General features: G+C 39.3%; 1 protein-coding gene and 1 long non-coding RNA gene across 12 annotated transcripts in view; one reads left to right on the forward strand and one right to left on the reverse strand.

Moving 5' to 3' along the window:
• Window positions 1-25,864, reverse strand: part of NFIX (nuclear factor I X) — a 251,611-nt gene that overhangs the window by 139,501 nt on the left and 86,246 nt on the right. The gene's annotated exons all lie outside the window — the stretch shown is intronic.
• LOC310667998 lies at window positions 8,062-11,657 on the forward strand. The gene is made up of 3 exons (XR_014506525.1): window positions 8,062-8,402; window positions 8,968-9,044; window positions 11,354-11,657. It is a non-coding gene; the product is annotated as an uncharacterized lncRNA (long non-coding RNA).

Consider the following 25,864-nt stretch of genomic DNA (forward strand, 5'->3'; position numbering starts at 1 on the left):
CTTGAATCATGGTTCACTAGCCTTTTCAATTTTCTATTTCCAAAAAAAAAGGTGGGGGGAGGTTGCATTCAAATATTTTTCCCGTCTGAGCAGGGAAAATAAACAATACACAGAATTGGGGAGCGGGGGCAGAATTAGAGCAGCACCGGATAAATGTGTGCAGGAACACACTATTTTTAAAAAATGCTAAGTTTATTTTAATATTTCCATCTTCTACAGTAATGTGAGTTGGCAGCAGCCTAAGTGATGGAGAGGGCAGGAATAAATGAGTCAAAGGTTTTTAACTAAAGTTACAAAATGACTCCGTAATTTCACATTCAACTAAGCACTTGGAGTTAAGGGCAGAAATAGTCGGGAGCCGAGAAAATGTGTTTGTGGTTCTTTTCACATTTCTACCATTCTAAGTAACAGGGACAAAGAATAGCTGGAATTGTGACTCTCAGGTAATTAATCCAGTCCTGCCTTCTGTATGTAACCAGACCTCTATTCAACACCTGGATTTAGACTGCAAGATTGAGAGCCTCTTTGATTACAAACTTACTGAATAAAACTGCTCAGCCTTCTAGCAGAACTGGTGCCCTTTAGCTAGAAGGACTAGGCTCTCTATTCATCAGAAGTACATTTTGTAAAGACGTACTTAGGGTGCAGCTCTTGAGCACACCTATATATAGCCACGACAATTCCTACAGAATAAAGAACCAGATCTGAGATTGGTTTTAAACCAGCTGAAAGTTACAAATCATTACATGATGCCAGCACTCCAAGGACACTACTCCAAATTCAGTGGAGACACCTTCAATTCTAAATGCTTCTGCTGGTGAAAAGATACTCAAGACATTTAGTTAAAATATGACTGAACCACACTGTGCTACCATAGCTGTCAATAACCAGCCTAGTCTGACATAACATTCCAACAAATCGGGTCAGGCGCAGTATGAAAGGAGAATACATCTTGTAGCACAAACCAGAGATAGCTTGCATTAGTACATTTTCTCAGCTTTATTTTTGCCATTTATTTTATGGCAGCAATTATCCTAACGAAGCAATAGGATGCTTACCAATTTCCTCCCTATTTATTGGTAATTCAAATACAGCTGATCCAAATTCACTTCCACTGTTAAAGAAGAAAGTGGCTGCCTGAGACATCTCAGTGTGTAAATATATGCCATGCAAAATTAAAGAGTTTGTTTTGCTTTTGTGGCACAATTTGGCTTGGATACAGCTACTTTTTCAAAGACCACAACCTAGAGTTGCAAATAAAGCTGAAGAAGTAGATGGGCCTCACTATATGTCTTTAGTTGTACAACCAAAAACTCTTTTGGAAACCTAGGGCTTTTTATGGATATTATCCTTGATGTAAATTTTACAAGCAGCCCAAGATCTGGCCAGTTAGGACAGAATATTATTATAGTCATGCTCAGTGCTTTTTTCTGGGGGGATGCAGGTGGACACATACCCCAAAACATTTTGTGAATCTAATTTTGGCCTCATTGAGGGGCAGTATTTCAATATGAGCAGGGCGGGGGAGCACTGGTCACACTAAGAAACTCGGGCTTGGGATGGATTGAAAGCTACTGGCCCAGGCATGGCAGGTATGCCAGCACTGAGCGATCGTGGAAGGCAGGGAGCCATAGCTTTTATTGAATAGAAAGAAGATACTAGAGAATTAACTCCATCTCCTAAAGGCGTATCTAATGGAACATCCATCTTACTTGTTTCACCACGGGAATTAAGATTTTTATCAGACAAGCGCATAAAATGAAGTAGATGGCTGCACCCGTCTTTGATGCTCTAGATATATGAATCAGGAAAAAAAATGCATATGATTTACACATAACATTTTACAAACATCTGTGATGACTTACACTCTGACGGTGGACAGATAGTTAGTTATTCCTCTGGAACAACAGGAACCATTTCCCACTAACTGTTATCAGTGAGTGAGCCTTTATTTCATACTAGAATAATCTTAGTTATATAGTTGATAGTTGGATCAAATATCATTTACTGATGGATTTGGATTTTTAACTAACCCTACTACAGACTCTGAGCATATTCAAGCTACTGTATATACAGTATAAACATACAAAACAGAAACCAAATTAAAATTAAGCAGAATAGCACCAATTCCACAATCTATTTTCTTCTTTCACTTCACCCTCTCCTTGTCATGTTTCTCTATTTACAAAAATGGCACACCACCCTCCCAGCCAACTTTGGATCTCTCACCAAGCATTGCCCAAGTAATCTCCAAACGTGGTAGCTAGTTTTTAAGCAGTGCCTAGAAAGGTAGAGAAAGAACTGTCCCAGCTGGATGCACTCAAGTCTTGCATCCCTACAAGGAAGAAGCCTTTCACACAGACTTCCTAATTTTTAATCACACTTAATTTCTAATCACTTTATCAATATAAGAATGAGCCAATATAAGAATGAGCATCAGGTTTGTCAGCCCCATCCCTCTCCTCCCACTCAGATGCAGCTGCAAGAACAGAAGCTTTCACTGTGATTTTAAACTAGTCACAGTTCAGCATTACGTCTAAATCGAGACAAACTATGGAGTTATTCTTAACTATGGTTTACTGAAATAAGCCAACTTCAAACTATGGCTAATGAATCTGGCTTGTTTCAATAAATCATTGTTAAGATTAATCACACTTTAGGTTTTGGACACAACTCTAAACTGTGGTTAACTGAAAATGGAAATGAAAGTTTCGGCTCTCCTCCCTGTGGCCTTCCCAAAGGAAGAATGGCGAAGAGGTGGGCATATCATTCATATAATGATAAATCATTGGGTCTAAATACATACAGTAATTATAAATTGACATGACCAGATAAAATCCACTTCAGTCTTATCCATTTCCTGCTTAAAGAAAACTGTTTCCAAGAGTTACATCCTATCCTTTCACAAACAAAAGTAAGAAAATGATAAATTTTCAAAATCCATTTTATAGAGAGTTGCAGAAGTCATGCAGGCATTGATCAAGAGAGGAAGTGTGCTGCTCATCATATCACTATTGAATTGATATATGTCACGGTCACACCAAATGTACACACACAATCACTATAGTGCTGAGAACACTTCTGAGAGCCAGTTTCAACTTTTCCTAGGGTACAGCTATGGAAACCACCAGCAAATATATTTGAGCAGAGGCAGTCCAAAATGAATAAATACAAACCATGGCTATGAAGGGCAATGTCACTTCTACAAAACCACATCCAAATCTCTGAATGCGTCTCTCCATAGACAGACTTTGTGTAAAAATGGTAATTGGGAGAAGCACGCGTCACATCTGTCCTTTATTCCAATAATCAACTGCATTAAAAGAGACATGGTACCCCATTGCTACAATGCTCTTCTCCAGCAAATATCCTCTAGGTGTTACAAAATAAAATAAAAAGAAATTTGCAAGATTAAAAAAACCTACAAGAAGCATTTTGATAACTAAAACCCCACACCAAGCACAAACAGAAAAGATACATAAATATAGTGAAACATGAAATGTCTCAAAATTAAAACAACGGCAGCAATAGCACAACATTCACAGGGAAGGGAACTGTACAGTGGTGAGTGAGTTGTGCACCTGTATTATGCGCCTGATGAAGAGGGTTCTAATCTACAAAAGCCAAAGCTACATGAATTCCGTTCATCTTTAAGGTAACACGAGACTCTTTCCTGATTTTGCTGCAACAGAGTAACATGACTATCCTTCCAGCTTTCAACATCCTTGTGCAAACACGAAAAGCAACCTTCACCAACCGCCTCTCGCACCTGAAACACTGAAATACATTTTTTTCATTCATTGGTATAGAAGCTCAGAAGTCCAGCTATTCCACACAGGTTTATTATTTCAATCCTCAAAGAGTTACCCAGCTTTCCCCTACCCTAGCCCACAACATAAAATCTTGCTTTTGTAATCCAATGCACTACACAACAGGACTCAGCAGTAAAGTGTCTGTCAATTTAAAAACCAGAATGAATGAAATGATTTTGTGTTCCCACAACTTCAGCTACTTAAGATTCCTGTCCAGTTTGTGAAATATAGATTTAAAAGAAAATACATTTTTAAATAAAAATAATATTTTAAAAATCATCTACAACAACAGTAGAATCATCTTCATTTAAACAACCTCCATCCCCACTCATATGTTTTTACCCTCATCTCTACCTCTTTCTTGTTCTCCAGAACTCAGAACACTATAGGAAAGCCATTGGTAGAAAGATTATTTGCCTATGCATTATAAGAACAAATAATTCAGACTGGTGGACGATAAAACCAATTTAAGTAACTGAGAAAATTCTGGTTTAATTGCAGTGGAGATGGCAGATCAGGATCTTGGACAAGGCAAAGGTTGGCAACTCAATCAGGTTTGCAGACTAAAGGAAGTCTTTGTTGCAGTTTTAAACTCCCCCCTAAAAAGGCATTTAAAAAGCATTGCACGGAGCAAGCAATAAATACAGCTCAAGCTCTGACTAGACACCCTGGTGAATTTCTGAGTATTTTTGTCTGAGATTATGTAGTGATATTAACATCACCTTAAAAGACCGAGGACCAAAGCAATTGTAGAGAGAGGTGCTGAGTTTTGTCACTCGCACTGGATTTTCATGTCAGGTTTGCAAATAAAATAATATTTTAAAATATATTTCTTCCTAAGTTCCCGGGATAGGATAAAATAATGCACAGTAATTATTCTACTTTAAGATTTAAATAAAGTTCATTCTGACACACCGGCCAAGTTCTCACTGAGGGGATAAACCTGCATCTGGCTAGACCTCTTCAGAAAGCAGGTAAGGACATTTCTCTCCAACATTTTTCAATGTGCAGGAAATGTGTTTTTATAGAGGGGCATTTGTGTGCACTTCAGCCTGCACTTCAGGGCAGGTATAGATTAACCACCTCTGTGAGAACCAGGCCAAAGGCTGCATCCTGAACACAAGTAGCTCCTGTCGAAATCAGTGGGATACACTCCCAAGTAAACGTGGTTGCCCAATTTATTTCCCAACCCAACAAGACAAAGATCAGGATTCTGCTTCAGCCAGAATAAAGTCTGGCGGTGTCCAGCTTTGAAGAAAAAAATAAAAAACCCATTGCTTATCTATTTAAATGTTTTACTTATTAAGATGCTGATCTGGACACATCAGGTTAATCTGAACAAAACAGTGAGGGTGTTTTGTTGTTTTGTGACAATGAAATTACTTGCAACAGTGTTACTGGAAATGAAAAAGGTAAGATGTCTCCCAAAAATCAAACTCTACAGCAAAAAAATCTTGGGAGCTGTTGTTTTTCAAAAATGAAGATTTTTATGAATCTGGTAAAAGAAATGGCCCACACTTAGCCTTTTATTTATTCTCTAGCTCACCTAATAGTACAGGGGGGTGGATATTTAATGGCGGTAGGTTGTTGGTTCCTACACATGCACATACATTGGTGTCACCTACTGGTCTTGACATTAAATGTTGACTCGCATGTTTCAATAAATGAGCTATCACAGATTGCTCAACACAGAGAAAATGTTTGCGGCATTCAGTTTCAACTTGAAAACCATACAGCATTTTCAAAGGAGACAGTCCACATGTTCAGTTGTGAGGTGTCAAAGTGTGAATCAACCCTTAGATATCAATGAGTGTTTGCTTTGCAATTGCCATGCTTTGTGAACTTACTTTTTATAGGGCATCTAAATGACATCATCATCAAATTGCTGTTGTCCTGCACTGCTTCTGTTTTTATTTTGCTTTTCAGATTGCAGAAAATCTAACATCTTTTTTTTTTAAAAAAAAATGGAACAGTAATTCCCCACCTTTTTTATATTTGATGTTTTTTTATTTTTGCAGGGAGATGCCAAGTAAGGTGAGTCTATGGTCACACATCTGTACTACTGCACAGTGCCACTATTACTTTACAAGTAGTCATTTTATCAGTGTGTTTTTAATTATATTTTGATTTATACAAATGTCTTTGTTGCCTTTAAAAAAAAAAATACCCTATTGCAATATTTGTGTGATAGTGCTGAAATAAAAATGACCTTTAATGCAAATGTTAAAATTAATTTAAATTTCAGGTCAGTGTCAGTTGAACACCTTGTTTCCCTCATGATCTTTTAATGAGTGATAAAATACCTCGTAAAATACACACACACAGAGAGAGAGAGAGAGAGATAGCATGCTTAAAAGGAATTATCTCTATGCTATCTACATGGTTATAATATGCTCACTATTCTGGACAGAACTTAGTAGGTTATAAGTATGCACACGCAGACACTTGGAAGTATGGAGAGTCAAGGACAATTCCACATGTAGCGAAATAGCTGTGACAAGGAGAAAGGAGTCTACAGAAATTCATCAGAGGGATATTCAGCCATTGGGAGTTCTGCCCATATGAGAATCTGTGCCACAGAACAACTATTTTTTAATCATTTGGGCTCTCCATTATTCATTAGGTTTGTGTTGTTTTCAGCAACAGACCTACTACTAAGGGGGTGGGGACCACAAGGACCCCAAGTTTCACAAATATGTATTTCCTTTTTCTTCTTCAGTACTTCTATTCTGAGATTGTTTTTAAAATTATCATACATTTATCCTTTCAGATCAACTGTTTATAAGCCCTTCGTGGCTCACTCAGAAATGGGATAAGGATGCAAGGACAGGAAGCCTTGCTGCAGGGAGATAGCCATACTCTATTGGTTACTTTTTTAAAACACACACACAGGAGACAGCTGACTACAGCTGGAGCAGGGATGCACAAAACTCGAATAAACGAAAGGCTGAATAAAAAGTAAAAGCTTCCTCTAGTGGCAAAGCATCACTGCCCTGGGGATGGGGAATAGAGAGGCGTCTAGATGTACATCCAGCACATGCTTATGCCCACTAAAATTAGTTGTTGTTTTTTTTAAAAAAAAAAATCTATATCACCCTTCATCCAAGGATTACAGGTTTACAATGTAAACACAGAAAAACACATACCATCATAACAAACAATAACTCTCCCCTCCACACACAGTTTAAAAGAACAGAGATTGTTTGATTAGGCAAAGGCCAATAAACAGGCAGGGGTAGGGAACAGAGATGGCTGAACTTTCCGCTTCCATCATCCACATCCCAAATGGCCAATAGCTGAAGACTGTGGGAGCTGTAATCCAGTAACATCTAGAATGCCACAGGTTCCCCACCCCTGGGCCATAGTTTTGAGGGTATTCAACACTATTGAATATTCAGCATTCAGTACTACATGAGGAGGAGTATTCATTGTTAAATGGACCAGTAAAAGTTCAATTATCTTGCAAGGAAGCAAAATAAAGTTTATAAACTAATACAGGCATGGGTGGGGAAGAAGAGTCACAAAAATCAAATTATGGGAATAAAGGATCTCATATTAGCGGAAAACCTGGCTAATTTTAGTAAGGGGGTCCAGCAAATGTCGTATTTCAGTTATTGATTATATGCCATTTGTCTGTTACTGATGAGTCCACAAGGACACAGGAACACTATTATTAAAAAGGAACATATTTTCCATGCCCTAATGCCAGCATCACTGCCTTTGTGTGCAAAGAAGCACGTGTTTATTTTACAGATGCTACACCTACAAAGGAAAAGCAGATACTTAGATAAACCATTTAAAAAAACACCCAATAATAAATTGCTTTAACAAGATTGGGTTGTAAGGTAATTTTCACAGGAGCTATGGATGCTATAGAAAATATTTACATTGGCAAGGATTATCACAATGTACTGGGTGGAAAATTCTATTTTGTTACTGTCGTCCATCAATGATCCAACAGTAAAATGTACTAGGAAGACAGCCTCATGCTCAAGAGGTATTTAAATCAATCACTGTCTAAAGACAAGAGTGAATGAACAAGGATGTAATAAATTTTCCTCTAGAACAGGAGATGCAAAGGGCTGTTTCTAGCCCTCATCATTGCAGATATAAATTTTAAATGTACTCTACAGTCAGCCTCTTCCCTAGGACACATCTGTAAAAACATCCAAAAATCCCACACCCTCAAAAGCTTATTGTGCCCCGTGAACGCCAATTCAAATAAGAGCGCATTCCAACATGGCCACACTGCTGTTCACTTTTTAGGGAAGGGAAATTGGGACTGGATGAGTTTTGCACAGTGGAAGAATAAAAAGCCAGAATAAAATTAAAAAATTAAAAATCTACAAATAAAGTTTCCTGAACTTGGAGCATCTACGTAACTACACATTAGTTGTTTTCACATGTTACATTCACTTTGGCTTAGCATGAATGAGCAGTGTACTAGTGTACCACTATTCTCAAGTTTCCACTTTGATCCTTCCCTTCTTCTCTCTTAGTTGCACTGGAAGCAACAAACCACAAGCCTCGACTTGTAGCGTTACCCAAACCTGGTCTCGTGGTTTGTTCCCTCTAAACCAAACACAAGTGGTAAGCCAAGAATAAATGCTGCTTGTCTGCATTAAACCATTAAACTATGGTTTTATGTGATGTGCAAACCATCCACAAGGAGAAATTATACCAAAAACAGGAATGCAGGAGGCCTGCACAACTTGCACTAGTCATCATGCCAAATGCAGCATACTAGCCACATATTATGGGTTGGATGGGCCTGGTCCACTGCAGGAGAAATCCTTTTTGAGCAGGCAAAGGGGGCAGGGACGGGTCGGACTCGGAGAGCAAGAAAGCAGGGTTGAATGAGCCTGGTGGAGAGTAGGGGTATATAAAGTTTTTGCGCAGGCAAGCAGGTGAGTCAGAGATGGAGGACTTGCATGGGCCTGGTCCATCCATCCGGTGAAGAGCGGGGGGATGGAAAAAGAGTGTTTTTGTTGGCCGGGGGGACAGAAAGTGAGAGAGGGGTTTATTTTCATTGAATAAACCACTGTAAATCGCATGTGCCAATGTAATGAATTGCTTTGAAGTCATTTCTGCACCAGGTAAAGTAATTTTTAGCCCCCCAATTTACTCCACTGTTCTTTATTTTGCCCAAGCAAAGGTGACAACCCTATCACAGGCCTACTTCCATCTTCTTGGCATTTTCAATGAAGCAACACAGAAATGAGGCCTTATTCGGTAAGAGAAAAAAAGTGTATCTAATGGAAACTGATTGCTAACTTCTTGGAGTTGTTAAGAACTGTAGACTATTCAGAAGCTTTTAACATCTAAGGTTGGTCAGCATTTCTGTTTGTTTATTTTCTTATATGCCAGATGTTTTCTCCTGTCCTATCTAAATAAATGTCTCCTAAGAAATATTCTGAGTTCTGCCTCAGAAATTCAGCAACTCAGGTGTACATAAGCCTCCTACTGCTTGGTTCTATGTTACTTCATATAATATTCTTTAAGAATAAAAGAAGTTGGAAGGCTCCTGCGTTAAGTTTAGAAAGAGGGTATATAAAGTTATTACTCCAGGAAGTGTGGTAAACCTTTGGCAGGTATTCAGAGTTTGGAAGCCTGTGTGAAAGCTTGCCAAAGTGCACCACGTTTGTGCATTAAATGTCACCCCATGAGTGACTTTGAAAAGTGTCTTGGCTCTGTTAGCATAGTTGCCAAGTAGCCAAAAGGGGGGACAGAGCGTGGAAGAACGTGCCCTACTTCTGTGCGACTTTAACAGATGTTTGATATGCAACAACAACAAAATAGCATGTAGCTAAACAATGGCTGGGTGCAGTTGTTCACCGGCACCATGGACCATGGTTTAAGAAACTGTGGGTGAGTGCCTTAGATTATTATCTCAGTTTGTTAATCTACATTAAATCAGCTTTGCCTAGTTCAGATGTAATAGGAAATCTCTGGCTTAGTGCAAGCCAGGATTTCCATGCTGAAGCTGGTGAGCGGTGATGGAAGAAGCAAGGGAGGAGTATGTAGCCCCAGGACACGGCCACCATTTTGTAAACCACAGTGTGCATGTGTGTGATTTCAATGGCATGGGACAACTGTGGAAATGGCATGGGGGAAAGCCTTAAATGTCAACTTTCCCCATCATCATGGTCCCAATCCAAATTCTATCCCTCTCACCCCACCTCACTTTTGGCTTCAAAGTAGAAGACTTAGTTCATTAATCTCCCAGGGCGCTTTTTAGCTTCATTGCCAAATGGTGATTTCAACAATCGAATTTCACATCCAACGCCAGTATTTTTTTAACTGCATAATACAATTATTCTTCTCTGGAAACAAATCTGTTGGGTGCATTATAGCATTTTCATTTAAAGAAGAAAAAAGAAACAACCCTTTCTACAAAATAAGAAGCAAGTCATGTTTCCTAAATGACCCATCTCAGTTCTTAAATCCGGTGTAAATACTGTACTGGGAAAGACCTCTCAATGCAAATGGGGTTCTATTGAGATATGGAGAATAAACCCTAGCCTGCAGAGAACGAAGGGTAAAAAAAAGTCAACAACTTAAGGTGAAAATATTTGGACAGGGTCTAAGACACACTAAGAAAGCAATAGAGGAAAGCAAAAGAAAGCTGAAAGAATTCAGAAGAAGTTGAAAGAAGCAAAGCTGCCTAACTAGTTAGCATTAGTATCCTAGGAAATGGTATGCAAGCAGAGGAGTGTTCACTCATCAAAGCATATCTGAAAGCTTTTGCAGGAGGGCTATGAGTTAGATAGGGAGGACGGGAATCCAGGTTGGGTTTCTCCCTGGTACACAGATATTTGCAGCAGATACTTCTCCCCTAGGTAATGATTTGCGGGTGCTAACCCTGCCTGAACAGAGGCAGGTTTGTTCCTCCTACGTGTCTCCCCATTAATGAAGATAAGTCCTGCATCCCGTTGTTAAGACTTCAAAAATAATTCTCTCTTCCCGGAATGCAAGCAACAAGGGTCTCAAAAGAAGTCAAGATTCCTCCCTGCCCTCCTTAGAGTAAAGCTGAAGAATGATCAGAGCTCACAGCCCAAAGTAGCTTGCTACTCTGCTTTCAATGCTTATTCTCCTGCTTGCCAACCTTCCCTTTTAAATCTACCCCTCACCTACCAAAACAAAAACTAAACTAAACTAAAAAATCCAGGCTACTGTGCCTCATGTTAAAGAGAGATTCGCTCATTTGCCTGTGGCAAGGCTTCTTGGATAGATTCAAATCCTGCCTAAGTGGCGGCAACAGCAACAACAAAATTAATTATTCCCATTTAATTTAATCCTCATATCCTTTTGCTTTAGGGCACAGTTCAGCTTCTGGAACCAAGACCTGCAGGTTTCTGCCTGAAAAGCCTTTAACGTTCCGTCCCCCCACCCCCACCCCCACCCCAGTTCCCCTTCAAATGCAGCCAAATAGCCAAGTATTTGTGGGCAAATGAAAGCAATAAACCAAAATTTTAAACTAAAATGCTACAAGATCTTTGTTTCTTATTTTAAAAAAGTTTTCTTACTTTTCCCACATGAAGAAAAAAAGACGAGGAATCAGAGAAAGAGAGAGGAAAATGGAATCCCTCAAACAGATGCCAGATTCCTAGGTGGTGAGAGAAAGGAAACCAATGTGCAGCTTGCGAGAAGGAAGATTTCACGGGGGGAAATAAATACTGATCTCTTTAATCATATTTCATGTATAGGGCTGCACTGCATTGTCCCATAACTGTAACACTGAGAAAATAAAGGGGAAATATGCCTCCTGCCCTGGCATCAATTTACAAATCATTAATTACGGCAATTTATTATATTTAAAATGGATACTTTGACCAATTTTTCCATCCTGCATTCCAAGTCTTCTTCACATATTTCTGTGTGGGCAAAAGGATCAGAGATGCATAGAGCAAAGGGTAGTCATTAACAATTTGATCCCATAAATTTGCTGTGCCGGAACCCAGCCCATATATCCTTAAGAAAGGGGCGACCCAATAACTTTACTGGTATGAAAGCCATTTAGGGTTAGAATGACACGATTATAAAATTAGTGTAAAGCAGTATAATTGCACAAAATGTCACACTCCTATTGCTGTCAGATAACGCTATTGGCTTGGATCCTAATTTTCCTTCCATGAGCAGAAGGAAGTTCATTCACAGAATGGAGCTTCCCTCCCTTCTACAGCCCCCTGCACCCCCTGAAAATCTGCTCCTGGAAGACGGGGGACCCTTGGAAATGGGGAGGGGGACTGCAGGTGCAAAGGGAAGTTGACAGAAATTGGCTCTTACGTGAACAGCAAAGCAACTTGGGATCAAAGCAATAATGTAACACCAATGTTTAGAATCAGGGCATTGAACAATGGGTAAGACTGTGATTCTATGCACACTAAGGAGCAAATCCCATTGAACTCAGAGAGCTCAACTCTGTGTCAACTTGCAAAACGAAACTGTTGTTGTAATGCCTTTTTATATGCAAGTAATTCAAGTCTTTGAGCTTAAATATTGCTCTTAAGGCCCAAATCTTTCACAGAGCACAGCAATTAAGAAACGTGAAAAATGAACTTCAAATTACCCACTTTTAAAAATACCTTAGCCTACTGTCATTCAACCACACTATTGCCTATTAACTGAAACAAAATACACATTTCTGTGCCTTGATCTCACTGTATAATTAGCATATATGCCTCAAAATATAGTGGAAAGTTACTTTTGCAGATTCTGTATTCAGACACAGTAGCATAGGCAGATATGGCACTGGTGATATTAATGGCCCTATTACACATATGAGCCATGATACCCTGCCAGATATGAGATTATATTATGAAGCATCTTGTCTATGCTGGTTGAAGGAATGGCTGACATTGAAGAATCCACATATTTTAGACTTAGAAGGTCGTGATAATATTTTTGGTTGGCATACTTATTTATGGTAAGAAAATGTGAAAGTACACAACAGATTTACAAACCATATAATTAGGGAAAAAATGTATATGGGATAAATATAAAAAATTATTGGAGACAAAAACACCACTTTGGCTTTCACCACTGGAAGCCATAGTGGTAAAGAAAAAGAATATGATGGGAGGTTGGGCAACTTATACAAATTTATTAAGAGAGAAAGGAGGAGAGTTTAAATTAAAAGAATTTAAGGACTTATCAGGAATATTAACAAGATGGATACAATATCGTTATTTGAACATAGTATTTAAGAAAGTTAGGAAATGAGGGTTTGGTGAATTAATATTACAATTGGAGAGAAACCTGTTGGAATGTAATGTTAAAGTGCTGCCTAAAATGTATAAGATATTATTGGAATGGGAGACTGAAGATGAGCAAGTAAAATATTCAATGATACATTGGGCAATAGACATGGAAGCATGGGAACAATTGTGGAATACGAATATAAAATTTATAGAATGTTATGGTTTAAGAGAAAATTACATGAAAATGTTATATAGCTGGTACCTAACACCTAGTAGATTGGCAAAAATGTAAAAATAAAAAATGAATAAGTATTGGAAATGCAAAGGAAAAGAAGATACTTTTTATCATATGTGGTGGTCTTGAGGTAAGGTTAAAGTTTATTGGGAAATGATATATAATTAATTATATATATTTAAGATAATATTTGGGGGGGGGCAGAAGCTTTTCTCTTGGGAATTATAGGTGTAGAACTACTCAAACAGTATAGAAATTCATTTATTTCTTTATGCAACTACAACTGCAAGGATGTTACTTGCCCAAAAATAGAAAGAAGAAGTCCCAATGAGAGATGAATGGATACAAAAACTTATGGACTATGCAGAAATGGCAAAACTTACTGGAAGAGTAAGAAATCAAGATAACAACCTTTTTATAAAAGAATGGAAAGGGTTTATTGAATATCTACAAAGTGTAAACGGATAAAGACATTGGCACGATTACTGTAATAACCTGCAGTTTTAAAAGAATACATAATCAAAATAGATGAATAAAAAATAAGTTAATTTAGAATATGCAGGAAATGATAAAATAAATTTAAGGAACTGCTGAAAGAGGAGGAAGGAAGTCAAGGTTTGAAATGTTAGAACTATTGTTAAACTATTGAAATGTATATAAATGAAAACTATAAATAAAATTATTTTAAAAATGAGCCATGAAGAAGAGACACTAAAAAACTTTTTCAGGCCCCACAGATGAACATTGCTGGTCAATTAAAAAGAAAAATAATCACTTAATACATTTATAAACCACCTTCTATCAATGAACTCAAGGCAGCTCACAATTACAGAATACAGCTGGAAAATAATTATGTAACAAAATTATGCAATATAATTGGAAAATTGGGAAGAGGAACATAAATGAATTCAGGCAGTGACTCTCACATAATGTTACATAATGACCAACTGAGACTTTTTTTAATTATTTGTCAATCAAAAGGGCAGCAATGCTGGCACTCTCCAAGGCCACCTTGCCCACAATGTCTAGCTGTGAGAAAGGACTCTATGAGACTACCCTATCTCTGTTCCTCATGAACCAGACTCTTCCCCGCAGGATCAGACCAAAGGCCTATCTACTCCGCTAATCCGTTTCCCACCGTGGCCAACCAGATGCTTATGGGAAGTCCACAAAAAGGACACAAAGTGACTGTCCTTTCCTGCTGCTGTTCCGCAGTAACCCGTGATTCAGAGGCATGGTGCCACTAATCCTCGAGGTAGTGGGTAGACATCAAAATCATAGATAGTCTTATCCTCCATGAAATGATTTAATCTGCTTTTACTATTTTACCAGATTAGACTAACCATAAACAAGTTCAAACAACACAATAAAAATATTACTTTTACGATGATGATGATGATGATGATGATGATGATGATTTATTGAATTTAGATACCGCCCTATACCCGGAGGTCTTAGGGTGATTCACAGAACAAAATCAAAATAGAAAACCACAAAATATGTAACCAAAATAAAAAGAACAACGTAATAACCACCACCACCCCCAAAAAACACATTTTAAAAGGGCATAGGATGTCAATCAAATCAGCCAAAGGCCTTTTTAAAAAGGATCGTTTTTGCCTGGTGCCTAAAGGTGAATAATGAAGGCGCCAGGCGATCTTCCCTGGGGAGAGCATTTCACAGACGGGGAGCCACTGCAGAGAAGGCCCATACTCATGTTGCCACCCTCCGGACCTCTCGAGGAGGAGGTACACAAAGAACGGCATCAGAAGATGATGGGTCCAGGTGGGTACATATGGAAAGAGGCGGTCCTTGAGGTATTGTGGTCCTGAGCCACAATACTACTTATTTAAGGTACTACAAACACCTTATTTTTACTATAACACTGCCATTATCTTATTGTTTCTATCCATCCCTCACAAAGATCCTAGTTCTTAAAATTGAAAATGACTAGCAATGGAGTTACCCCAGATAAGAGCATTGAGGGGTCAAACACATTCCCATTCAGAGCAGATATTGGCAGCCTTTGATGATTTTTACTCTGAATTAAACACCACACGTTCACCAGAGTTAAGGAAGATAAATGAATACCTGAATAATGTTCATTTCGGTCCTCTTACCTCAGAATACATACTTTTTCTGAACCACCATGTCTCAACAAACAAAACTCATCAGGCAGTTAAGAAACTGAAGCATGGCAAGACGCCTAAAGCTGGTGGTCTGGGGGGAGAGTTTTAAATTTGCTATTCTTATTCACTTCCCAGCACCTGTTCAACAGTATCTTAGAGGGTGGTGTGACCCCAGAGTCTTGGAAATACACACAGTGTGGATTCTGAAGCAGTCCCATCACCTTGCTAAACCAAGATGCAAAACTGATCCCTTTACTTACATTTTGGATGAATCATTTATGGGATGAACCTTTTATTTATTGAATATTGAAGAGGACCAAACAGGTTTTATTTCTGGCCAACTATTGGCCGATTCAATTCAGAGGGTGCTTGATCCTGCTGTCATTGGGCAGCTTGATCCTGCTGTCATCCTGCCTTTAAGGTCTTTGATTAGGTTGAATGGCCATTTTTAATGCGTATCCTGAAGAAACTTTGGTCCTCAACTTATACAGATCATTCACCAATTATACTCTCTGACAGAAGCAGTGGTAAGAGTTAATACAGAGACTCAATACCTTTTATGCTCTCATTTGGAACAAGACAGGAGTGTTCCTTATCCCCTCTTATCTTTGCACTGGTCATTGACTCTCTGGCATCAAATATATGGGATGGCCCACATTATTGGTCCCAGGATTAACAGTACCGCCCACTCTATTAATCTATTTGCTGATGGTATTTTGTTGCTTCTTACTTCTCTTAAGGATGTAATCCCAGCCCTTCGGATCCAGCTAGAGAGATCTGGGGATGTGGTGGATATCAATGATAAATTGGAACTTATGTGCACCATTCTGCTAGATACACAAAAATGACTGCAGCAATTGTCTAGTTTGAAATTGCAATTTGGCTGCCTTAAATACCTTGGAAGCTTTATACCCAATGCTATTATTTAGTTGCACAATAAGAACTTTGATCCCCTACTACAGAGGGCAAAAGCAGACATTGCCAAGTTGAAACAACTCATTCTTTCCTAGCTGGGAAAGATTGCTGCCCTTAAGATGACACTACTCCCTAGGTTCTTCTTCTTGTTTCAGACCCTCCCCATTGAGTTCCATTTGTGTGATTTCAAAAAGCTTCACACTTTTAGTAAAGTGGGGCACAACCCACAGAGGCGCAAGTCTATAATGTATAGGAGAACTAGAGATAACAGATTGAGAACGCCCCATCTACAGACATATTACAAGGCATTCCAGAATTGGCCATTTATCCGCATTATTAGGAAACACATGGGTAAACTGGAATTAGGCTGTGAAATGCCTTTGATTAATGCCCAGCCATTCCCCCCTTCCATATGCTAGACTATCAAAAATATTGTCAATCCCTTTCTATGAGTCACACTTAAAGTTTGGTTGAAATAGGCAAAATGATTGGCTAGTGCTCCCTTCTTCCTTCCCTACCCAAAATTTGTTGAACCATTATAGGTAATACCAGGGTTGGGAAAGGAAGGACTACAAGGCATCCAAGATTTATTCCAAACAAGGCAATCCTTTGATGATGCACCAAATTGAGAGCCAATTAGAAAAGCTAAAACTGAAGTTGTAAACACTTTTTTTGCTTCACAGTGGCATCACTGATATGGATGACCATGATCTCTGACCAGTGTTTGAGAAACTCTGTGTGACTAGCTCTATACGTGTTAAGGGGGTTGCAACAGATTTCTGCACGACGCTAATAGACTACCAGTTTAAAGCTGAAGGGGGACTTAAACTTATGGGAAACTAATGTAGGTGGTGTCATTACTGAGGGTGAATGGGTGACCTTATGGCTCACACCTCCTATTAAGACAATTTCTGCTAAAATCAAGGTCTATAATGAGGCTTATGACTACACTATCTTAACAATGTTTTTTCACCTTTATGTTGCAGGGTTGCTAAAATAAAAGAACACTGATTCACCAATGGTGAGAGTGTCCAAAGGTCCAAAGCCCTTTTGGACAGAAGTATTTAGTATGATAACTAACCTCCTTCATAATAATGATGACATGGAGTAGGGATGAGCTTTAGTGCCCTTATTTAAGAACTTGTAAAATCATCCTTAAGCAGTGGCATGTACGGAGATAGCATTACATGGGAAGAACACTGATGAATGTAATATGCACAATGGTATAATATATAAATTCAATAAATAATAATAAAAATAAAGTATGGTATTTAGCCTTGACTGATAAATTCATTTAATGCTGAAAGGTGATGTCTGGAGAAACATACAAGGACACCTTTGGTGATGATTGGTTTATATTTATTTCATTTGTTAACTCTCATCCAAAGGAGTCCCCATTTCCTGTCCTTATAATTCTTTTAAGGCAGGTTACCTGACTTAAAATGATGGTGCTATCTTCTGATTATATCTGTAATACTAAAACTGATCCGTACCTGTTGACCTGTTTTTATTATGTTGTTTTGTTTTGAATAAAAACAGTATCACCAAAAAATAAAAAATAAAAATCCTAGTTCCAGAAATTCCTAACTTAGATATCTCTCACTACAGGATCCCAACTGCTTTGCACATTTTTATTTTCTTCCTGTTTTTCCTCATCATTCTCAGTCTTATTAATCCAAGATGTAATCAACTCTGTTTTAGTTGGTTTTATACTGTCCTTCCAGCATATGGCAAGGGACACGGGTGGCGCTGTGGGTAAAACCTCAGTGCCTAGGACTTGCCAATCGCATGGTCGGCGGTTCGAATCCCTGTGGCGGGGTGAGCTCCCGTCTTTCGGTCCCAGCTCCTGCCCACCTAGCAGTTCGAAAGCACGCCTAAGTGCAAGTAGATAAATAGGTACCGCTTTATAGCGGGAAGGTAAACGGCGTTTCCGTGTGCTGCGCTGGTGCCGGCTCGCCAGAGCAGCTTCGTCACGCTGGCCACGTGACCTGGAAGTGTCTCCGGACAGCGCTGGCCCCCGGCCTCTTAAGTGAGATGGGCGCACAACCCTAGAGTCTGGCAAGACTGGCCTGTACGGGCAGGGGTACCTTACCTTTACCTTTTTATACTGTCCTTCCAGCATATGGTAAGGTAAGAATATATAACACTTGTGTGTAGTACTCTTTAGGCATACTATACTTCACAAATTTCAGTAGACACATTGTTACACCAAATTGGAAGGTTTCATGTACACCAAAAAAATATTCACTGCTACATGTGCAATCACCTTTTCTCTCTCTACAGAATCATAAATGCTTATCCCTCACTATTACTTTTCCAGGGAGCCCAATGCCATTGTATTGCCCTCTTATACACACTTCTGTTCTCTATACTTGAATTTTTCTTGATATCTGCTTTTATTTTTCTTGTGTTTCTTTAACATGTTTTCAAAATATTTTCTATTCCCTTTCTGATGCACAACTTTTCATGATCTTATGTGTAATTTGGAGGAACTAGAAAAAGTGGGTAACTTTCACATCACTTCTTCAAATGTTTTTTTTATGATTCCAGTCTTGCTAGCAGGCCAGTCTTCTTTTCTTCCAAATCTAACCCCATTTTAAAGTCATCTCAGTTGGTGGCCATCAAACACATCTTCTATAGTGGTGGAAAGTACTTCCTTTTGTCAGTCCTAAATCTCCCACCATTCAGTTTCATTGGATGACACCTCCACATACACCCCTTTCTAATATTATGAGGGGGGGGGGAGCCTTGCTGTCCACTTTCTCCACACCCTGTCTCTCACTAATATCTCCAGATGGAAAGTGAAACAATATCTGTAAACACCTTCTGTTCCCACAGAAACAAGGAACTGCCTAACTAAAGCCCCATTAACACTGTCATTGAAATCCTGCATAAATTAGTTAACACAATAGCAAAAGCTCTGCTGACATCCGGGACTTTAAAGGTGAAGGGTTGTGGGGAAATTGTGGTAGACAAAAACATCCCTGGAACTTCCATTAAAGCAGTTTGGATTTTCAGTCTCCAGTGCTAAGTATCTCCTACAGGTCACTTAGTTTGTTCTCCGTTAAAGAATAAGATGTGAAGAACAACATTTTTAAGTGCCTCTGAAATGCTGCTAACCTGTAAAGGTTAAGAAAAGCAACACCTTCCCTTCCCACAAAACCTGTATTTTCTCCATCAGAAGCACTAAAATGCCCAAATTTATTAAAATTCCATAGTCAGATGTCTTAAGTACCCAGTACAGGGAGTGCTTTTCAAAGATGCTCCATAGGTCACATATAATCTCAGTTAGTTAGAACTAGCTAAGATCCAAAGTTTTGGCTCTTTAACAGGCTGATACAAAAGGCATTATAAAGTACAGATTTCTCAATGAGATTCAGAAGTACAGGACAGGGTTGATTTTGGCAGTAACCTCTTCTCCAAGGTCTTTGGCTAATTAAACAATCTATGACCTTTCAAACTGGGAAGGGGTATTGTTTTTGTTTGCTACTATGTTATGTATTATGTTATGTTATGTATTATGGGGACGCGGGTGGCGCTGTGGGTTAAACCACAGAGCCTAGGACTTGCTGATTGGAAGGTCGGCAGTTCGAATCCCTGCGACGGGGTGAGCTCCCATTGCTCGGTCCCAGCTCCTGCCAACCTAGCAGTTCGAAAGCACCCCAAAGTGCAAGTAGATAAATAGGGACCGCTCTCCAGCGGGAAGGTAAACGGCGTTTCCGTGTGCTGCGCTGGTTCGCCAGAAGCGGCTTAGTCATGCTGGCCACGTGACCCGGAAGCTGTCTGCGGACAAGCGCCGGCTCCCGGCCTCTTGAGCGAGATGAGCGTGCAACCCTAGAGTCGGTCACGACTGGACCTGATGGTCAGGGGTACCTTTACCTTTATGTATTTTTGTGGTTTGTAAACTGCCCTGTGATCCCTGGATGAAGGGTAGTATAGAAATTTTAATCATCATCATCATTGCTATTTTTCTAGAAAAAGAGGTGCCAGAGCTCACCATGAACTTCTCCCTTGTTCTAATAGAATGGCAATGGCACCCATCTAAGAGGTGCCGGAGCTGAGCTCCAGTGAGCTCCAGCTGAAAAAAAAGCTCTGGTAATAATAATAATAACCTGCACTGGTTGTTATATAGACTGTATACAGATGAAGCCAATATCTGTTTCTACCAAATTATAAATATCTGTCTTCTTGTTTTAAAAGTAGGTCCTTCAGTGAGCCAGTAATCCACAAATAAACTCAGTGCAGTAAATTGCCTTAATTCCTCCCCCCTTCATATCTCTCTCTTTCTCTTTCTCCCTGTAGGAGTGAACAAAAATAATAGGAATGTCTGGCAAAAGGGGAAGGAAATATCCTGTTTACCAGGCTCTGTGAATAGGATGCTTCTGCTTCCTCCTACTGGGAGACAATGTCAGATAAGAACAGGGATCAGGTAGGAAACTCAACATGTTAGTATGGGGTCAGGGGCCAGTTTGCAACTTCCTCCTCCAAGTCAAAGGGAGCTAGGAAGGAGAAGTTGCTATGGGAATCTTACGTGCATGAGAGGAAGGAAAATAAGGCACTCACCTCTCTGTCTCTAGAAAGATTCTAGCATAGGAAGAGATCTTCCAGAAAGAGGCAAAGCAGGAAACGTCATAACACAAAAAATATTTTTGCAATTATTAACCTGTAATATCTTTTTTTATCCTCAAAGCACCATTATTGCCATGCATGCAAGTTACCTGTGCCTTGATGCTATAGGTATGCCTCTTTGCAAAGGCCCATTGATGTGTTTCTGGGATAGAATGTGGATGTGACAGAAGCATCCTTTTTGACAGCCAGTGGTGAATTGCTATACCATCACTGCAAGATATGTGGGCACTTTGATTTACTTTTAAAATTAAGCAAATGAATGGGTTTTAATGACAATTAGAATAGTAGTTAATAGATAGATATTTATTATTACGGTCATAGACCAGCTTCTGAAACAACAACAATATACAACAATGGATTTTAAGTTTAAAAATGCGGTAGGCATATAATCACATAAAAACTTTAAGATAGACTACCATAGAGAAATCTTCAGGCTTAGAGGCAGTATACCTCTGAATACCAACCCTGGGTTGGCATCTAACAACAGCACTGAGCCAGACATCATGAAATGATCATCACTGCATATTTATTTGCCTTTGTCATACTCAAAGCCCTACTGAATCCAGCAACTTCCATTGCAATGAAGCATGTGTTTGCAGAATATTCACTGATCACTTCTTCTTTTTCCAATATGGAAAGACCAATATGACTGAAATGTGTACATGAATGAGAATTGATGTTGCATAGTGGCTAACAGTACAATCCTGTGCATGTGTGAAGTCCCAGGATGTACAATGGGACTTCCTTCTTAAATAAGTATATTTTGGCCTACAAACAAAATTCAAAATGTCCCCAGTTTGAATCCTGCCTCTGCCATGGTCTGATACTAGAAGGCCTTTCTCTTGGCCTCAGACCCACCCACCCCCCAGTAAGTGCCACCTCCCTTGCAGGGCTATTTTATGGGTTATAGAAAGATAATATACAGGAGGTGCTTTAAACACTTTAAAAGCACTATATACATCATAAGCGTTTGTCATATGATATGGAGTGCTCTCTTTTTTAGAATAGTTACCCCGGAGTTCAGATAGGAAGCAATATTGTATTACACTGAAAAATGGAATGTCCCTACTTTTACTAAGCCCACTTAATATGCACATTAAATGGAGGTGGTTTGAGAGATTAATAATTGCATGTTTTTGCTACATTACAAAAAAGTATTATAAATAGCTCTCAACTTTGAGGGAAGGCATTTGTCGGTGAAACCATCAGGGGGTGTTGTGTGGCAAAATTTATTCCTACCAAAAACTGTGCATTATTTATTTGATTTTATTTATATTTTTACTTCCTAGGCATTTACAAGCTGCTTTCTTCTGCACTCAGAGCAAACAATCTGGGGTTTTTTTTAATAAAAAAGAGTGCAAAACACAACTTAACAATATATATGTGCTGAAGTGTCCCCCAGGATACACTAGGTATCCTATCCGGTTGAAGAACACGCACCAACTGGAGTTTTATCTTATCTAACACCTCTAAAAGGAGCTTATTTCATAAAAGGCAGAAGTACTAAGATAACTGGCGTGGAAGAAAATAAATAGCTGGTTGGATCATATTTAAGTTTTGTTCTTCTCTTTATTGACCCAAAAATCCTTTCCCCCCCACCCTGCACCCCTACACCTCACAGATATGAACTGGCTGATCAGGGACCAACAACTGGGAACTCCAGATGCAGAGATGTGGTTGCCACATACAGATCCTGAAAGACCTCCTTTTCATTTTTAAGATTCACACAAAAAGGGAAATGCCTCCTGGTGCAGTTTGTCCCATCACTGCACCACCAAGGTTGGAAAAGCAGCACCAGAACAATTTTTCCTTTCAATGCAGGAGATTAATCGGGATTAGGGCATGGCCAAAAAATGCCCAAGCATTATTTCTCTGGGCCTGTCACAAACCTATAGCATGTTATGTACTGAATTCCTTCTCTCTCTCTCTCTCTCTCTCTCTCTTTTAAATACCTTATTTACTTTGAAAAAATTAGAAGCATTCCTTTCCCACCTTTGGCAGAAGCGGGTCACCAAGATATATCTTTCACAGCTGCTTTAACAGTGTAAGAGAGAAATAAAATGCTCCAACATTTGCATTAGTATTTTATATCCACTTTTGCATGTTACATAGCCCTAGTAGTGCTGAGATTATACCATGACAATAATAAACAACTGAATTTGTTTTTATCTCCCTGTTTTAAATTAGTTTAAAATGGACAGATGGATCTTTCCAGTCTACGCTACAGAAATAGTTGACCAGAATGGAACCACGGTCACTGACCTGCCCAGCCTCAAAAAATTTATTGTGAGAGATCATGGAAGAGCTATACTTTCCCCCCTACCAGAAGGGCAGCTGGAGGAAATAAAGGGATGAGCAGAAAAAAATATGTTGCTAAGAAGGTCATGCACACAATAAAGGGAAGTAACTAACATGAACAGGGCCAGATTTTGGGGTGGGGAGAGGGCAATAATAATTATGCAAGGCTTTCCGTACAATCACTTTCCTGTCCTCACATACGCACACACCACATAACACAGTACAAACATACATAGTACAGCACTCAGGATAGCTCCCCTAAAGCCCAGGCTGGAGAAGTGGCTGAAAAATATATACAGATGCAACATTTATAACTTGCAAATATATGTCTTTTACCTTCACTGGAACATGGAAATCTGAGGAGGAGGAGGTTAAACAGAACCGCACACTATTGTAAGGACACAATAGTATATTTGAAGTATATTTGAAGAAGTATATTTGTAGCCTCCTAGCACATTGTATTGCCTTTTAACAACAATGAAGCCAAATGTTAAAATATAAATATTTCTATTTGGGCAAGGAAGAGAAAAAAGAAGGAAAAAGAAAGGCACCCAAATTACACACAGAAAAAGAAATAAAAAGTGGATCTTAACTGATGAAGAGCAATTTAAAAATTGAGCAAGTGAAAAATAAGTCAGTCTGCTTTAGCTGGTTGCGTTTTACCTGACTATTCACATTATAGATATTGATATTGATATCGATATCGATATAGATATTAAGGCACTTCTAGAAACTTTCCTAAACATTAGCTAAAGGTACCCCTGCCCGTACGGGCCAGTCTTGACAGACTCTAGGGTTGTGCGCTCATCTCACTTAAGAGGCCGGGAGCCAGCGCTGTCCGCAGACACTCCCGGGTCACGTGGCCAGTGTGACGAAGCTGCTCTGGCGAGCCAGCACCAGCGCAGCACACGGAAACGCCGTTTACCTTCCCGCTATAAAGCGGTACCTATTTATCTACTTGCACTTAGGGGTACTTTCGAACTGCTAGGTGGGCAGGAGCTGGGACTGAAGACATGAGCTCACCCCGCCGCGGGGATTCGAACCGCTGACTATGCGATCAGCAAGTCCTAGGCACTGAGGTTTTACCCACAGCGCCACCCGCGTCCCCTTTACTAAACATTACATTAGTATAAATACATAGTAAAAAAACTAATACGTAGTAAAAAACACCATGCTAAGCTTGAATTCTCTTATCACATTTAATTTTGTTCACCACTGTCCTGGAAATTCTCTTCACGCATTTGTCATACATATTAACCTCCTATTTGTAGAGCAATATTAAATGCAGGGCCTATTTATTTCCTTAATAAACACTGATCATGAGTAATTGCATCCATTCACCTATGCCCGTCCCAAAATGTTGAAGTAAGGGTGAAGGGAAGAGAAGGCCACACTGTGCAAGATCATAATCAGTTTCTGGGGACCGTGAAAAAGCTCTGGTGGGAGATCATGAAATAGCGAGGCTTTTAGCTTCTGGCTGTGGACAAAAACAGCAAGGTGACAAGATGGATGGGCATAACAGGTAAAATGGTGCTAATTCACACATACAAAAATGTGTAAGCAGCAGGGTAAGAGGTAATGTGGAAAGTGGGCCAGGATAGTGGCCAGGAAGGAAGAATGCAAAACCTTGGTCACCATCACCAACTGCAGCACAACTTAAAGAGGTAATTGACCAAGAAAATGACAGGAAGCTAGATGTTGTGGAGATTGTGACCCTCCTTGCATGAATATCAGCAGCAGATTTTATGAAAAAGGCTGGTAGAGAGAGAGACACCTTATATTCCCCTCTTTTCACATAACTGTAACATCATAACATCACCTGGCTAATGTCCCTTTAGCAGCCTTTTAGAGAGACAATAGGATTGCAATAGCAAGCACATCCCCAAACAATCAGCTTCACTCAGAGTCCATCAGCATTAACAGAACAGCATTAAAACTCAGTGAAGAACATTGCACGTTTATGTTTTTAACTGAACAGAGATGGAGCTATTGCTTTATTTTCAATGGAACAGTTTTTACAAGGGTTATCCAATAGCTACAAAAAATGAGAGGAGGGTAGTTGAGGGTTTCAGTGAGGAATCCTGCCCTGCGTATGGAAGCTAGTGCAGGAGCAGCAAACTGGTATGGTTAATATGGTTTAATATGAAGATGGGATCACAGCCTAAACCTGTAGTCCAGTCACTCTTCTTCATTAAAATATTCATAGACTACTAAACATAACCAAGTATCACAATGGTGTACAACCACAATAAAACACACACAATTTTTTTAAAAAAACACAACAGTTTTCCAAAAAGGAATCCAGATTATACTTCTGGGAAAGCTTGTAGAGATAGGAAAGTTTGTAGAGATAGGAAAGTTTTAGCATCCAACAAAAAGCCTGTCTAACATCACATAGGCCAGCGTGCTAAAGGCATCTGGGCTGCCATGAAACAAACTTTCAGCACACGTGCTACCACCTTTCCCTTTACCATTGACTTTCCCTGATTAGATCTCTATGTAAGCATTTTTGTTAACATTCATGTTCAGAGAAGAATTGGAGATTGTGTGTGTATATTTCAGCCACAAAAATAAATTTCCACTGGCCAGGCCTAGATAGATGCCAGACCAGCCTAACTAACATTTTAAGGCACTCAAACTTTGCTT

Source organism: Podarcis tiliguerta (genome assembly GCF_965153285.1).
Source record: "Podarcis tiliguerta genome assembly, chromosome: 17".
Taxonomy (NCBI): Eukaryota; Metazoa; Chordata; class Lepidosauria; order Squamata; family Lacertidae; genus Podarcis; species Podarcis tiliguerta.